Source organism: Physeter macrocephalus, chromosome 8 (assembly GCF_002837175.3).
Source record: "Physeter macrocephalus isolate SW-GA chromosome 8, ASM283717v5, whole genome shotgun sequence".
Lineage (NCBI taxonomy): Eukaryota > Metazoa > Chordata > Mammalia > Artiodactyla > Physeteridae > Physeter > Physeter macrocephalus.
In genome coordinates, this window is record NC_041221.1 from 96,249,940 (window position 1) to 96,264,373 (window position 14,434).

General features: G+C 39.0%; 1 protein-coding gene across 4 annotated transcripts in view; it reads left to right on the forward strand.

The window, feature by feature from the left end:
* LNPEP (leucyl and cystinyl aminopeptidase) overlaps window positions 1–14,434 on the forward strand; it is a 108,505-nt gene that overhangs the window by 36,125 nt on the left and 57,946 nt on the right. Inside the window, exon 1 of one of the 4 annotated variants that reach the window (XM_028493099.2) lies at window positions 4,340–4,431. The exons of the other annotated variants lie outside the window; for them this stretch is intronic. The gene's annotated coding sequence lies outside the window, so the exon portion shown is untranslated. Of the gene's footprint in view, window positions 1–4,339; window positions 4,432–14,434 lie in introns of those variants that run through there. 4 annotated transcript variants of the gene reach the window in all.

A 14,434-nucleotide genomic window follows, 5' to 3' on the forward strand; every position in this document is an offset into this window, starting at 1 on the left:
TTTTGCAGGGTTTTTATCATAAATGGGTGTTGAATTTTGTCAAAAGCTTTCTCTGCATCTATTGAGATGATCATATGGTTTTTCTCCTTCAGTTTGTTGATATGGTGTATCACGTTGATTGATTTGCGTATATTGAAGAATCTTTGCATTCCTGGAATAAACCCCACTTGATCATGGTGTATGATCCTTTTAATGTGCTGTTGGATTCTGTTTGCTAGTATTTTGTTGAGGATTTTTGCATCTATGTTCATCAGTGATATTGGCCTGTAGTTTTCTTTCTTTGTGACATCTTTGTCTGGTTTTGGTATCAGAGTGATGGTGGCCTTGTAGAATGAGTTTGGGAGTGTTCCTCCCTCTGCTCTACTTTGGAAGAGTTTGAGAAGGATGGGAGTTAGCTCTTCTCTAAATGTTTGATAGAATTCGCCTGTGAAGCCATCTGGTCCTGGGCTTTTGTTTGTTGGGAGATTGTAAATCACAGTCTCAATTTCAGTGCTTGTGATTGGTCTGTTTATATTTTCTATTTCTTCCTGGTTCCATCTCAGAGAGTTGTGCTTTTCTAAGAATTTTTCCATTTCTTCCAGGTTGTCCATTTTTGGGGGATATATTTGTTGTAGTAATCTCTCATGATCCTTTGTATTTCTGCAGTGTCAGTAGTTACTTCTCCTTTTTGATTTCTAATTCTATTGATATGAGTCTTGTCCTGTTTTTTCTTGAGGTAGGATTGTATTTGTGATTGTGTTTTCATTGTCATTTTTTCTAGGTATTTTTTGCTTTCCTCTTTGATTTCTTCAGTGATCTCTTGGTTGTTAAGTAGTATATTGTTTAGCCTCCATGTGTTTGTATTTTTTACAGATTTTTTCCTGTAATTGATATCTAGTCTCACAGCATTGTGGTTGGAAAAGATACTTCATACAATTTCATTTTTCTTAAATTTACCAAGACTTGATTTGTGACCCAAGATATGAACTATCCTGGAGAATGTTCCATGAGCACTTGAGAAGAAAGTGTCTTCTGTTGTTTTTGGATGGAATGTCCTAGAAATATCAATTAAGTCCATTTGTTTAATGTATCATTTAAAGCTTGTGTTTCCTTATTTATTTTCATTTCGGATGACCTGTCCATTGGTGAAACTGGGGTATTAAAGCCCCCTACTATGATTGTGTTACTGTCGATTTCCCCTTTTATGTCTGTTAGCATTTGCCTTATGTATTGAGGTGCTCCTGTTCTGGGTGCCTAAATATTTATAATTGTTATATCTTCTTCTTGGATTGATCCCTTGATCATTATGTAGTGTCCTTCTTTGTCTCTTGTAATAGTCTTTATTTTTAAGTCTGTTTTGCCTGATATGGTAATGGCTACTCCAGCTTTCTTTTGATTTCCATTTGCATGGAATATCTTTTTCCAAGATTGTCCTCAATTCTTTTCATTCTTTTTTCTTTATTCTGCTCTGCAGTAGTTACTTCCACTGTTTTCTCTTCCAGGTCACTTATCCGTTCTTCTATCTCAGTTATTCTGCTATTCATTCCTTGTAGAGAATTTTTGTTATCATTTTTTGTGTTGTTCATCATTGTTTGTTTGCTCTTTAGTTCTTCTAGGTCCTTCTTAAACGTTTCTTGTATTTACTCCATTCTATTTCCATGATTTTGGATCATCTTTACTATCATTACTTTGAATTATTTTTCAGGTAAACTGCCTATTTCTTCTTCTTTTGTTGGTCTGGTGGGTTTTTACCTTCCTCCTTCATCTGCTGTGTTTCTCTGTCTTCTCATTTTGCTTAAACGTTTCTTGTATTTACTCCATTCTATTTCCAAGATTTTGGATCATCTTTACTATCATTACTTTGAATTATTTTTCAGGTAAACTGCCTATTTCTTCTTCTTTTGTTGGTCTGGTGGGTTTTTACCTTCCTCCTTCATCTGCTGTGTTTCTCTGTCTTCTCATTTTGCTTAAGTTACTGTGTTTGGGGTCTCCTTTTCGCAGGCTGCAGGTTCATAGTTCCCACTGTTTTGGGTGTCTGCCCGCATTGGCTAAGGTTGGTTCCGTGGCTTGTGTAGGCTTCCTGTTGGAGGGGACTAGTGCCTGTGTTCTGTTGCATGAGCCTAGATCTTGTCTTTCTGGTGGGTAGGACTGCAACCGGTGGTGTGTTTTGGGGTGTCTGCGACTTTATTATGATTTTAGGCAGCCTCTCTGCTAATGGGTGGGATTGTGTTCCTGTCTTGCTAGTTGTTTGGCATAGGGTGTCCAGCACTGTAGCTTGCTGGTTGTTGAGTGGAACTTTGTCTTAGAATTGAGATGGAGATCTCTGGGAGAGATTTTGCTGTTTGATATTACGTGGAGCCTGGAGGTCTCTGGTGGAACAGTGTCCTGAATTTGGCTCTCCCACCTCAGAGGCACAGGCCTTACTCCCCACCAGAGCATGAAGACCCTGTCAGCCACACGGCTCAGAAGAAAAGGAAGGGTGGGAGGGAGGGAAGAAGGAAGGAAGGAAGGAAGGAAATAAAAAGAAATAGTTATTAAAATTAAGAAATTTAAAATATTATTAAAAATTAAAAAATTAGATAGTAATAAAAAAATAGAAAAAAGAAAGAAAGAAGAGAGCAACCAAACCAAAAAACAAATCCACCAATGATAACAAGCACTAAATACTATACTAAAAAAAATAAAAATTAAAAAATGGACAGACAGAACCCTAGGACAAATGGTAAAAGGAAAGCTATACAGACAAAATCACACAAAGAAGCATACACATAGACACTCACAAAAAGAGAAAAAGGAAAAAAATATATATATCTATATGTAAAAAAATAAAATAAAATAAAGGAAGAGAGCAACCAAATCAATAAACAAATCTACCAATGATAATAGAGAGCAACCAAACCAAAAAACAAATCCACCAATGATAACAAGCACTAAATACTATACTAAAAAAAATAAAAATTAAAAAATGGACAGACAGAACCCTAGGACAAATGGTAAAAGGAAAGCTATACAGACAAAATCACACAAAGAAGCATACACATAGACACTCACAAAAAGAGAAAAAGGAAAAAAATATATATATCTATATGTAAAAAAATAAAATAAAATAAAGGAAGAGAGCAACCAAATCAATAAACAAATCTACCAATGATAATAAACTCAAAATACTAAACTAAGGTAAAAATAAAACCAGAAACTAGTCAGTCACATACAGCAAACCCCAACTCTACAGTTGCTCCCAAAGTCCACTGCCTCGATTTTGGTATGATTCGTTGTCTATTCAGGTATTCCACAGGTGCAGGGTACATCAAGTTGATTGTGAAGATTTAATCCGCTGCTCCTGAGGCTGCTGGGAGAAATTTCTCTTTCTTTTCTTTGTTCACACAGCTCCTGGGGTTCAGCTTTGGATTGGCCCTGTGTCTGCATGCAGGTCACCTGAGGGTGTCTGTTCCCGCCCAGACAAGACAGGGTTAAAGGGGCAGCTGATTAGGGGGCTCTGGCTCACTCAGGCCTGGGTGAAGGCTGGGTATGGAATGTGGTGTGAGCCTGAGGCAGCAGAGGCCAGCATGACGTTGCAGCAGCCAGAGGCGCACCACGTGTTCTCCCAGGGAAGTTGTCCCTGGATCACAGGACCCTGCCAGTGGCGGGCTGCACAGGCTTCCGGGAGTGGAGGTGTGGATAGTGACCTGTGCTTACACACAGGCTTCTTGGTGGCTTCAGCAGCAGCCTTAGCATTTCATGCCCGTCTCTGGTGTCTGCGCTGATAGCCGTGGCTCGCGCCCGTCCCTGGAGCTCATTTAGGCGGTGCTCTGAGTCCCCTTTCCTCATGCACCCTGAAACAATGGTCTCTTGCCTCTCAGGCAGTTCGCCTTTTTCCTGGACTCCCTCCCGGCTAGCTGTGGTGCACTAGCCCCCTTCAGGCTGTGTTCAGGCAGCCAACCCCAGTCCTCTCCCTGGAATCTGACCTCTGAACCTGGAGCCTCAGCTCCCAGCCCCCACCCATCCCGGCAGGTGAGCAGACAAGCCTCACAGGCTGGTGAGTGCTGGTCAGCACCGATCCTCTGTGCAGGAATCTCTCCGCTTTGCCCTCTGCACCCCATTGCTGCTCTGTCCTCCGTGGCTCCGAAGCTTCCCCCCCCCACCGCCACACCCTCCACCCCCATCTCCACCAGTGTGTGGAAACTTTTCCTCCTTCACAGCTCCCTCCCCGAGGTGCAGGTCCCGTCCCTATTCTTTTGTCTCTGTTGTTGCTTTTTTCTTTTTCCCTCCCCAGGTACATGGGCAGTTTCTTGCCTTTTGGGAAGTCTGAGGTCCTCTGCCAGCATTCAGTAGATGTTCTGTAGGAGTTGCTCCACATGTAGATGTATTTCTGATGTATTTGTGGGCAGGAAGGTGATCTCCATGTCTTACTCCTCCGCCATCTTGAATGTCTTAAACCTTTTTCTAATACAGGTATTTAAAGCAGTAAATTTCTCTCAATTTTTGATATCTTGTGTTTTTATTATTTGTTTCAAATATTTTCTAAATTCCTTGTGTTTTATTTTTGACTCATGGATTATTTAGAAGTGTATTTTCTATTTTCCATATACCTAGAGATTGTCTAGATTCACTATTATTGGTTTTTAATTGTTTCCATTGTGGTCAGAGAACATAGTCTCTAAAAAGACTGTTTCAGTCTTTTGAAGTTTATTGAGATTTATGGCCCAGCATATGGTCCATCTTGGTGAATGATCCATATGTATTCAGTAGTTGTTTGGCATAATGTTCTTTAAATGTCAGTTAGGCCAAATTGGATGATAGGATCTTTCATATATTCTATGGCTGTACTTTTTTGTTGTCTACTTGTACTTTTTTGTTGTCTGCTATCAATTATGAAGAGAAAGATGATAAAATCTCCAGTTATGGTTGTAGTTGTTTCTATTTTTCTCCATATATTCTATGGCTATACTTTTTTGCCTACTTGTACTTTTTTGTTGTCTACTATCAATCATGAAGAGAAAGATGACAAAATCTTCAGTTATGGTTGTGGATGTTTCTGTTTCTCTCTTAAGTTTTGCCATTTTCTGTTTATGAATTTTCAAGTTTTATTATTGGGTACGTACATATTTAAGAATGGTGTCTTATCCTGATGAATTTCTCCTTTTATCATTGTAAAATTTCATTCTACTTTGTTAACCTATTTGTGTCTTTAAATTTTAAATTTGTCTCTCATAGACAGCATATAGTTGAATCTTGCTTTTTTGTGTGTGTTAATACAATATGACAGTCTCTGCCCTTTAATTGGAATGTTTAATCCACTTACAGTTCATGAAATTATTTATGTGGTTGGGTTTAAGTCTACCATTTTACCATTGTTTTCATTTGTTGTTTTTGTTTCTTTCTCTTCTAATACCTTCTTTTTGGGTTAATTGAGTATTTTTTTTTTAATATTTCCTTTTATTTACACTCTTGGTTTCATACCTATGCATGTATTAAATTACTTTTTCATTGATTATTCTAGGGCTAATAATATGCAACCTTAACTTTTTAAAGTCTGTTTAGAGTCAGAATTGTACCACTTCACATTTCACACCTGACCTTTCTCACTTCCTGCTTCACAGCTCCTACTTCTCAGTTGACACATCCATTTCTCCTTCTCAATTCACAAATATAATTTAATGTAATTCTTATTCACCCTCTCCATTTTTCATGCTCTTGTTATCATACCTTTTATTTCTATATATGTTCAAAACTGCTCACATGTTATTCTTGTTTTATGCAGATAGTTTTAAAACATAGTCTTTTAAAGAAATTTAAGAAGAATAAAAAATATAAACTTTTATTTTTTAATAACTTATTCATCATTTTTTGGTATCCTTCTTTCCTTCCTGAAGATCTGAGTTTCCATATGGTATCATTTCTCTCCAGCTTGAAGAACCTTTTTAATAATTTCTTGTAGTGCACATCTGCTTGAGAAGAACTTTGTCAGCTTTCATTTTATTTGAAAGTACATTTATCTTGTTTTTGAAGGATTTTTCACTAGATATAGTATTCTGAATGGACAATTTTTTTTCTTCTAGCCCCTTAAAAATGTTGTTCTATCATCTTCTGGTCTCCATTGTTGTGATGAGAAGTTAGCATTCTTTGAATTATTTTTCTCCTGTGTGTAACATATTGTTTTTGGGCTCCTTTAAAGATTTTCTCTTTATCTTTAATTTTCAGTAGTTTAACCATGATGAAGCTAGATATGATTTTCTTTGTATTTATTGTCTTGGAATTTGATCAGCTTTTAAGTTTGGGATCTGATAAATAGTGTTTTCATCAAACAATAAAATTTTAACTATTATTTCTTCAGATATTTTTTCTACTTTATTCTCATGGTCTTCTTCTGGGGCTCCTATTACATATGTGTTAGACCATCTGATATTGTCCCACAAATCTCTGATGCTGTGTTCATTTTTCTTCGACTCTTTTTTCCTCTTTATTCCTCAAATTGGTAATTGATAGTGATCTGTCAAGTTCATAGACTCTTTCTTCTGCTATGTCCAATCCAGTATTAAGTCTCTTCAATGACTTGTTCATCTTAGTTATTGAACCTTTCAGTCCTAGAAGTTCCATTTTTTTTCTCCCGTTTCGTTCTTTTTTCTAGTTTTGATTTTTCTGCTGAGATTCCCATCTGTTCATATATTCTCCTCTGTTGTTGTTTATAAACACATTTTCCTTTACTTTTTGAGACATGTTTATAATAGCTGCTCTAAAGTCTTTACCTACTTTATATACTGTATTTTTAAAAAATTGCTCTGTAGAGCGTTGATTTTTGTTTTAGTCGGCAGTTTAGTTCCTGGCTGATCATCTTGTGTAGGCTTGGCTTTATATTTTGCTATGGCAGATCTGTGGAAAGCTCAAGGTTTTTTCTCAGGCTCCTTTAACCTAGCAAGACTCATCATCCATATTCTGTTTCTACTGTGGATTTTTATTAGGGCTTGGTTTTAGACTTTGTTAGTGTGGATCTAGAGTAGGCCTTACTCTGGTTGTGTCTTTACTCCTAAAGCGAAGCCTTTCTAGTGTCTCATGCTCAGAGTGTTAATGAGTTCTCTTTGTTCGGACTGGGTTAGACTGCCAGTGCTTCCCTTAAGCTGCTTGACCTCTCGTATTTCTCTTCCATATTATCCTTAATACAGACACTCTTTTGTAAGCCTTATGTAATTGTGTGTCCTGCATTGGTTAAGGACTCTCAGGAAACCCTTATACAAACTTCTGTGGTTCCCCCCTCTATACAGCTCCCTCCTCTGCAGTGCCCTGTCTCTGCCTCCCAGCCCTGCTCTCCTTGGACTCCAGCTCACTGTACTACAGTTAGGAATGTGTCCCACGGCAGAGAACCAAGCAAATGTGGGCTCACACTTTCCTTCTCTCAGAGGTCACATTCTTGCTCTGTCTGTTGGTGGGTACCTGAAAATAGTTGCATCATTTTGTCCAGTTTAATAGTTGTTTATGAGAGGAGGGAAAGTCTGGTACCAATTACTCTGTCATATTGGAAGTGGAAGTCTCCCACAGCATTTTTATATGTATTGAAGTGAACTTTAGGGTAGCTTGAAAGGGAAAAATAAATCTTAGTCTCTCTTAGAACCAAATAGGTAAAGTGAGCTTATGGTGCTCATGAACTGAATCATTTCTCTCTGATCTTCCCACCTCCTACCCCCAATTGTCCATTCACTTCTCTTCTCTCTTCACAAGGGAGACAAGCGGGGGTGAGGGGAATGGAAGAGATAGGGACCTTACTTGGATCCTGTATCCTGGGCTATGACCTTGGGCCTGTCAACTGGAAAATTAAATGAGGTTTGTGAAAACGCACTATTAGTGGCAAAAGTAAGAATGTATGCAGGACTTTCTGTGTTTGTATTTTATGACACTGCTTATACTTTGAGGTGTAAGCAAACAGGATGTGTCAGAGAAAGGAACTACAGTACTTAGAACTTCTTCCAAAGTTATTCGGTGTTAATGACTGCCCTTCAGATTCTGGTGAGAAAATGATATATCTAAACTTGTAGCTTATTAAAGTGGGCATTGTGGTTAATAGGAAGAGGTTTTCTTTGATTGTGGTCTGGGGGTTGGGTAATGTTTTGCCAGATAAGACTTGTATAGAAAAGTCACTTTTTTGTTATAAATTCTAGTCTTTTTCTTTTCTTTTTCAGCTTAAACTTCTTTAAAGTAAAGCCTCTTTTTGATGGAAAAGGATTGCTCATTAGAGAAGTAGTTACTTTATTTGATAATTAGCCATCCCTTCAGAAATTTAATGAAGTTTCCATTTGGAAATGGTCTAGAAGATATAAATGCTGTCTCACACATAGAGCTTTTAGTCCTATTCAAATATGTCTTAAGGGCCTCAGAAGAGTAATCCTTTATTGTTAGGGCCTAGTTTGAATATAGCAAGTTGCTGTAGTATACCTAATTGAATATACTAATTCTTGTATCTGCCCAAGAAGCCTTATTTAGATTAGGCTTATTCTTTAAAGTTGTTTTGGTTTGTTGATTTGAAAATACATCCCATTTCATTTCATTTTCTCAGAAAATGTGATAGCAGTTTAAAGGGACTAATGTCTGTGGAAAGTTTGCTCCTTTTATTCGAATCGTTCACTATGTTGTTTGCCATAGCTTTACTTTTGTCCCCTTTTCTAAACTGAACCCCTCATTTAAGCACTTACTCTCTGCCACCACCCTCTGTGCATTTTCCCTTTAGCTTCTCATCACGTCCTCCCTACATGTTTAACCCTGGATTAACCATCTGCTTTCCCTCTTAAATTTTCATTTAAAAAATTTTTTAATTATGGTAAAAAACTACATATAATACACTTTCTCTTCTTTTAGACCTGGGCTGGTAAGCACTCTAAAGACATTTATAGAGACTGGAGGTATGACAAATTCAGGTGGGCTTACTGAACTTCCAGGCATGCTTTGTCTCTGGGTCACCCCTGCCTGGTCCTCTCCCATAGCATCTGTTTTTTATTTTTATCCTCAAGCCTCCTATGCCTTCTCCACAACTGCCTTGGCTCTGGGCAGATGGCCTTGCCACCTCTGTCACAGAGAACATGGAGGCTCCCTGCTGTTCACACCCTCAGCTTTGCGTGCTCCTGTGTATCCACACTTCTTCCCTAAACTCCACCCCATGTCCTGCAGGGCTGGAGGAGGAGAGTGCCCAGCTCCCATCGAAGTTAGTCTCTCTACTGGAGTTCTTGATGTCTTCCTAGACCTCTGGAATATTCCTCCAGCATTTCCTCTTGTCTGCTCCACCTTCACATTTTGTTGTTCTTTGCTATTCCTTCCTCACAAAAATATACCTTAAGTTATTTCCATCTTAGACACAAACAAAAGCAAAAGGATTTAACACTTCTCTATGCCGTATTTTCTTTTAGTTTGACCCTATGTTTTCTCTTGGTACACAGCTGTGTACCTTGGCAGAATTGTCTGTAGCACTTGCCTTGCCTTGTTAACTTCCCATTCTTTCTTTGGGCCACCGAAGTCAGGCTTCTGGTCCCATTGCTCCAGTGAAAGTGCCTCATAAAAGTCACTGATTCTCTGGTTGCCAAATCTAGTGGCCTCTCTCAGCTTCATTGTACTTGACCTTTCTTTCTTTCTTTTTTTTTTTTTTTGGCCACACCCCATGGCATGCAAGACCTTAGTTCCCCAACCAGGGATGGAACCCGTTCCCCCTGCACTGGAAGCGTGGAGTCTTAACCCCACTGGAACACCAGGGAAGTCCCCTGTACTTGACCTTTCTAAGACATTTAACACCAGCCCCTTCCTTCTTCATGAAACTCTTCCTTTGCTTTCTACTGTCCTGATTTTCCTGCCTTTGGTACATTCTTCTTCTCCTTTTCTGCCCCTCTTAAATGGTGATGTTATCTGACTCTTACTTCCCTTTCAGTAGTCTCATCTATCTGCATGATTTTAATTATCACATATACGCAGCTGATTCTGAAATCAGAATTTTCCACCCAGATGCCTCTTTTGAGTCCAGGCCCACATAACATAATCCTTATAACAGTCCTACAAAATAGTATTGTCTCCCATACGTATAGGTGAGGAAATTGAAGCTAAGGGATGTTTGTTAACCAGTTTGAGATCAAGCAGTCAGTGGAAGAGCCAGGATTTGAACCTCTGTCTAAAGTTAGGCTTTTAACTCTAAAGTATGCTATTAATCAAACATCTCCATCTGGCTCTCTGACAGATAAATATGTCATGTCCCATACCAAATGCCATCTCACAACTGCATTCTCAGTCCCCCACCACCACACACACACAAAACCAAGAGGGAGAATATGAAACCTGTATTCTCATCTCAGTGAGTGGCATTCCTTCTTCCAGTTATCCAAGCCAGAATGTCATAGGGAATTGAATAGACGTCCCTCTGTCTCCATCCTACAGGCCTGTCCAGCCCAACAGAGCATCAGTTCCTGTGTATTCTCACTCTTTAACATAACTTGTACTCACTCCCTCCTTTTCACTTCCACTGTGACTCTAATAGTTGTTAACTTTATATCCACCTGGATTGCCGTAATAGTGACAGTCCAGCCCATTGCTTCTCATGTTACTTGAGCTGAAGAATCAAGGTTCCTTGTTGTTTTGTTGCAGAAATTTTGTAGCATATAAAAAAATGAATCATTGGAAAACTGAAATGAAAAAAGACATGTAAAATATAAGCTCCGGGCTTCCCTGGTGGCGCAGTGGTTGGGAGTCCGCCTGCCGATGCAGGGGACATGGGTTCGTGCCCCGGTCCGGGAGGATCCCACATGCCGCAGAGCAGCTGGGCCCGTGAGCCATGCCCGCTGAGCCTGCGCGTCCGGAGCCTGTGCTCCGCAACGGGAGAGGCCACAGCAGTGAGAGGCCAGCGTGCTGGAAAAAAAAAAAAAAATATATATATATATATATATAAGCTCCATTTTTAAAATTGCTAAATTCAATAGACGTAACATTACCGTCAATTAGCTATAAAAGTTTTTAAATACCAATTTTCTGTGTGTATCCTGTAGCAGACGGGTAACAAACAGTTTGTGGATTGGCACTGGTCCACAGACAACATCAAGCAGCACCCGTTCATGGTATCTGATGAAGAGAAATATCTTCAGTTTTCTTAGATTATAACCACATGGGCCTATGTTATTTAAAACCGAAATATTTTAACTAGGACATTCTTTGTTTTGGGCTTATCGATAGCTTGTATATGTGGATTTAAGAGGTTTTAGAAAATTCCCTGTTTCTTTAGGATCCCTTCTTTCAATACAAATAAATCCCTTTAGAACAAGGGGTAGTCATGTGTTACATTAAAATTTTAATGCTGAGATCAAAGTGTACTCACTTAAGAATCCAAAGCAAGATTTCTTAAACAGACTTGAAGTACAGTCTTCATGGGCTACCTGTAATAAAAGTGTTTACCCTTGGTTCGATGTATTTAACTTGATATGATTGTACATACATACAAAAGTTTGCTTCTAATATGCAGTAAAAATACAGCAGATGGGTTGATGTGTTCCATTTACGAAAGATTAAAATTCTACATAGGTATTAACCTGATTGGGTGATAAATAATAAATTAAGTTATCTGGGTGTTGCCAGGCATCTGACTAAGACCTGGTCAAAAGATTTGGAAGTTAATGAAGTGCAGACAGGAGATGCTAAAATGGTCAGACTGCAGAATACCCCTTGGCTTTAAAAAGGGCATGGCTGAGAAATCAAAGACAGAAAAGCAAAGTTCTAAGGAGGTGGAATTCAGGTATGGGAATGCTGTAAATATTAAGCTGAGATCATACCTACAGTTAGTTTAGAAATTTATTAAATGAAACCGCTCAGACCCCATAGTTGTCTACTTCAGGCATCAGGTCTGATAAAGAACAGACCACATGGGCAAATACCTAAGAGAACATAATCTTCCCATATGAGGTTAAAAAGTCAGAAAGGCCTTTTAGACATTGTAAAGTGAAAAAGCAAATTAAGCAACTAATCTGCATTACTGTACCAGGTACTTAAAACTACCACAGAAAATTTCTAACCACTGAGAGTTCATTAATAATTTTAAAAATTTTTTGAGTTCAATTACAGCAGTATTTTTTAATGAAATGAATGAGCCTCAAACACAATTAACTATCAGAACAAAACAAAATTATGTCACAAGAAGTTGGGGCACTGTCGGAAGTTTAGGAGATTAAATTCCCAAAGCAGAATGTTATAACTGTCACCCTTCTACATTTCTAGACAAGTCACAGGAGATGGGTAGACAGCAGACTGCTGAACCCACACACCTGGAAAGTGATTAAAAGTTTTATTCAAAGAAAACTTTTAAAGCAGCATAGCTTTTATAAATTTGGGGATGGAGAGGAGGTAGGAAAAGGCAACCTCGTTGGAGTCTCTATGCTGCCCAAAGCTAAAAGGAGTGAGATGAAGTGAAAAGAAAATGTATTTTTGAAAGGTAATAAAGAGAAAGGAAGAAACAAAAAGAAAATAACTTTTAAAATTTACACTGTAGCAAGTTAAGATGAGTTATGGGATAACGAGTGTTCACCAGGTGGACTGGGGTGGGAGAAATGATGATATTGCAGACAAACAGAACAGACCGGAAAACAGAAGTGGAACATGGCATAGAAGAGCAGCCTGTCTTGTCTCAGGTGAGTGAGCAGTTGGGATGGCCAGAGCACATGCAGGGATGCAAAGGCCAGTGCTGCCTGGGATCTGACCATGGAGAAGGCTTAGACCAGTGCTTCTCAAACTTATGTGCACATATATCTCCTGAGGATTTGTTAAAATTCAGATTAAGGGAAGGGACTTGAGAGTCTGCTCTTCTAAATAGTTGCTGTGTGATGTAGATGCTCTGGTTTGCAGACCACACTTGGAGTAGTAAGACACTCAATTTTATCCTGATGTTTATTGGTATTTGGTTTCATGTATTATGAGTTGCCACTATTTAGTTAGTACTTATTGAGTAGCACTAAACACATGGCATTTATGTCAAGCTAGATATTAAGGAATTTTATGTAAGTTTTGCCTTGCTGATGGTTAAATAATACTCTAAGCAACTTCATTGCCAAATACAAAAGAAATAAATAGGTACAAGCTCTCATCCTTTGAGCCAGTTGAGTAGGGAGATGCAATATAATAATGGAAAGAATCTAAAATTTGGGATCAGAGTTTTAGACCTGAGCTCTAGTATCAGTTTTGTGACTAAATAACTGTGAGTTTGTGAAGGTAAATTAACTCATATTTCTGTTTTTGGCTTGTTTGTTTTCTTGTGTCTGAAATAGTATAATACTTGCCATTTTATAGAATTATTGTGAGGATTAGAAATGATATGTATAAAGTAACTTGTAGGGAAAGGTTAATGGGGGTTTCATTTATCAAACTTTCAATCTAGCCCTAGGAATTATTGATCTCTATGCTATTATTTACTCCTCTACTTTTTGAGTCTTTTTTTTTTTTTCTTAGTGATTCTTGGCAAGTTGGAGAGTGCAGCTTTTTTGTGTGGTTTTAAAAGTTCCCACCACTACCCCACCCCAGGATCCACTTACACTTATGGTGTATTATGTGGTTGTTACAAAGGAGAATCTCTTGTACTTCTAAATGCTCTGGAAGCATGAAAAGACAGGTTGGATTGTAGTTTTATCTGATTTTTATAGTTCTTTTGTCTTTTAAAAAATTATTTCTTTCTTTTCTTTTTTAAAATAAATTTATTTATTTATTTTTGGCTACATTGAGTCTTTTGTTTCTGCGCATAGGCTTTCTCTCGTTGCGGCGAGCAGGGGCTACTCTTTGTTGCGGTGCCCGGGCTTCTCGTTGCGGTGGCTTCTCCTGTTGTGGAGCAGGGTTCTAGGCAAGCGGGCTGCAGTAGTTGTGGCACACGGGCTCAGAAGTTGCAGCTCGCGGGCTCTAGAGCACAGGCTCAGTAGTTGTGGCGCACGGGCTTAGTCGCTTCGTGGCATGTGGGATCTTCCCAGACCAGGGCTTGAACCCATGTCCCCTGCATTGACAGGTGGATTCTTAACCACTGTGCCACCAGGGAAGGCCTAAAAATTATTTCTTGATTATGGAAATTTCCTATATAATTTGACCCTTGCAGTTTGCTGTGGAACAGAAACATCCCTCTTCCAAGGGGAAAAAAGTAATCCAGCCTGTTGCTTACCCATCATTCAAGCTATGAATGGGCATTCCAGCTGTGGTCCTCCCTAGGGAGAATGGGACTCCGAGAGGAGACCCACAAAGGCCATAGAAGCAGGTTTGAGCCTTTTAGGCAGGAATTCTGGGGATTCTGGTACCTAGACTGCAGAAGAGGGACATGGACTATGGATGGGCATTCTTTGATCTTACTGACTCCTCACCCTGTTGGGGACATGCACAGCTAGAGGCGGGCAAAAGCAGGGCCCTCTAAAGCTCAGGACAAGGGCCCAGGTTGTTGGGCAGGAGTGTATTAAGGAAATCAGTATTTAATCTTAGC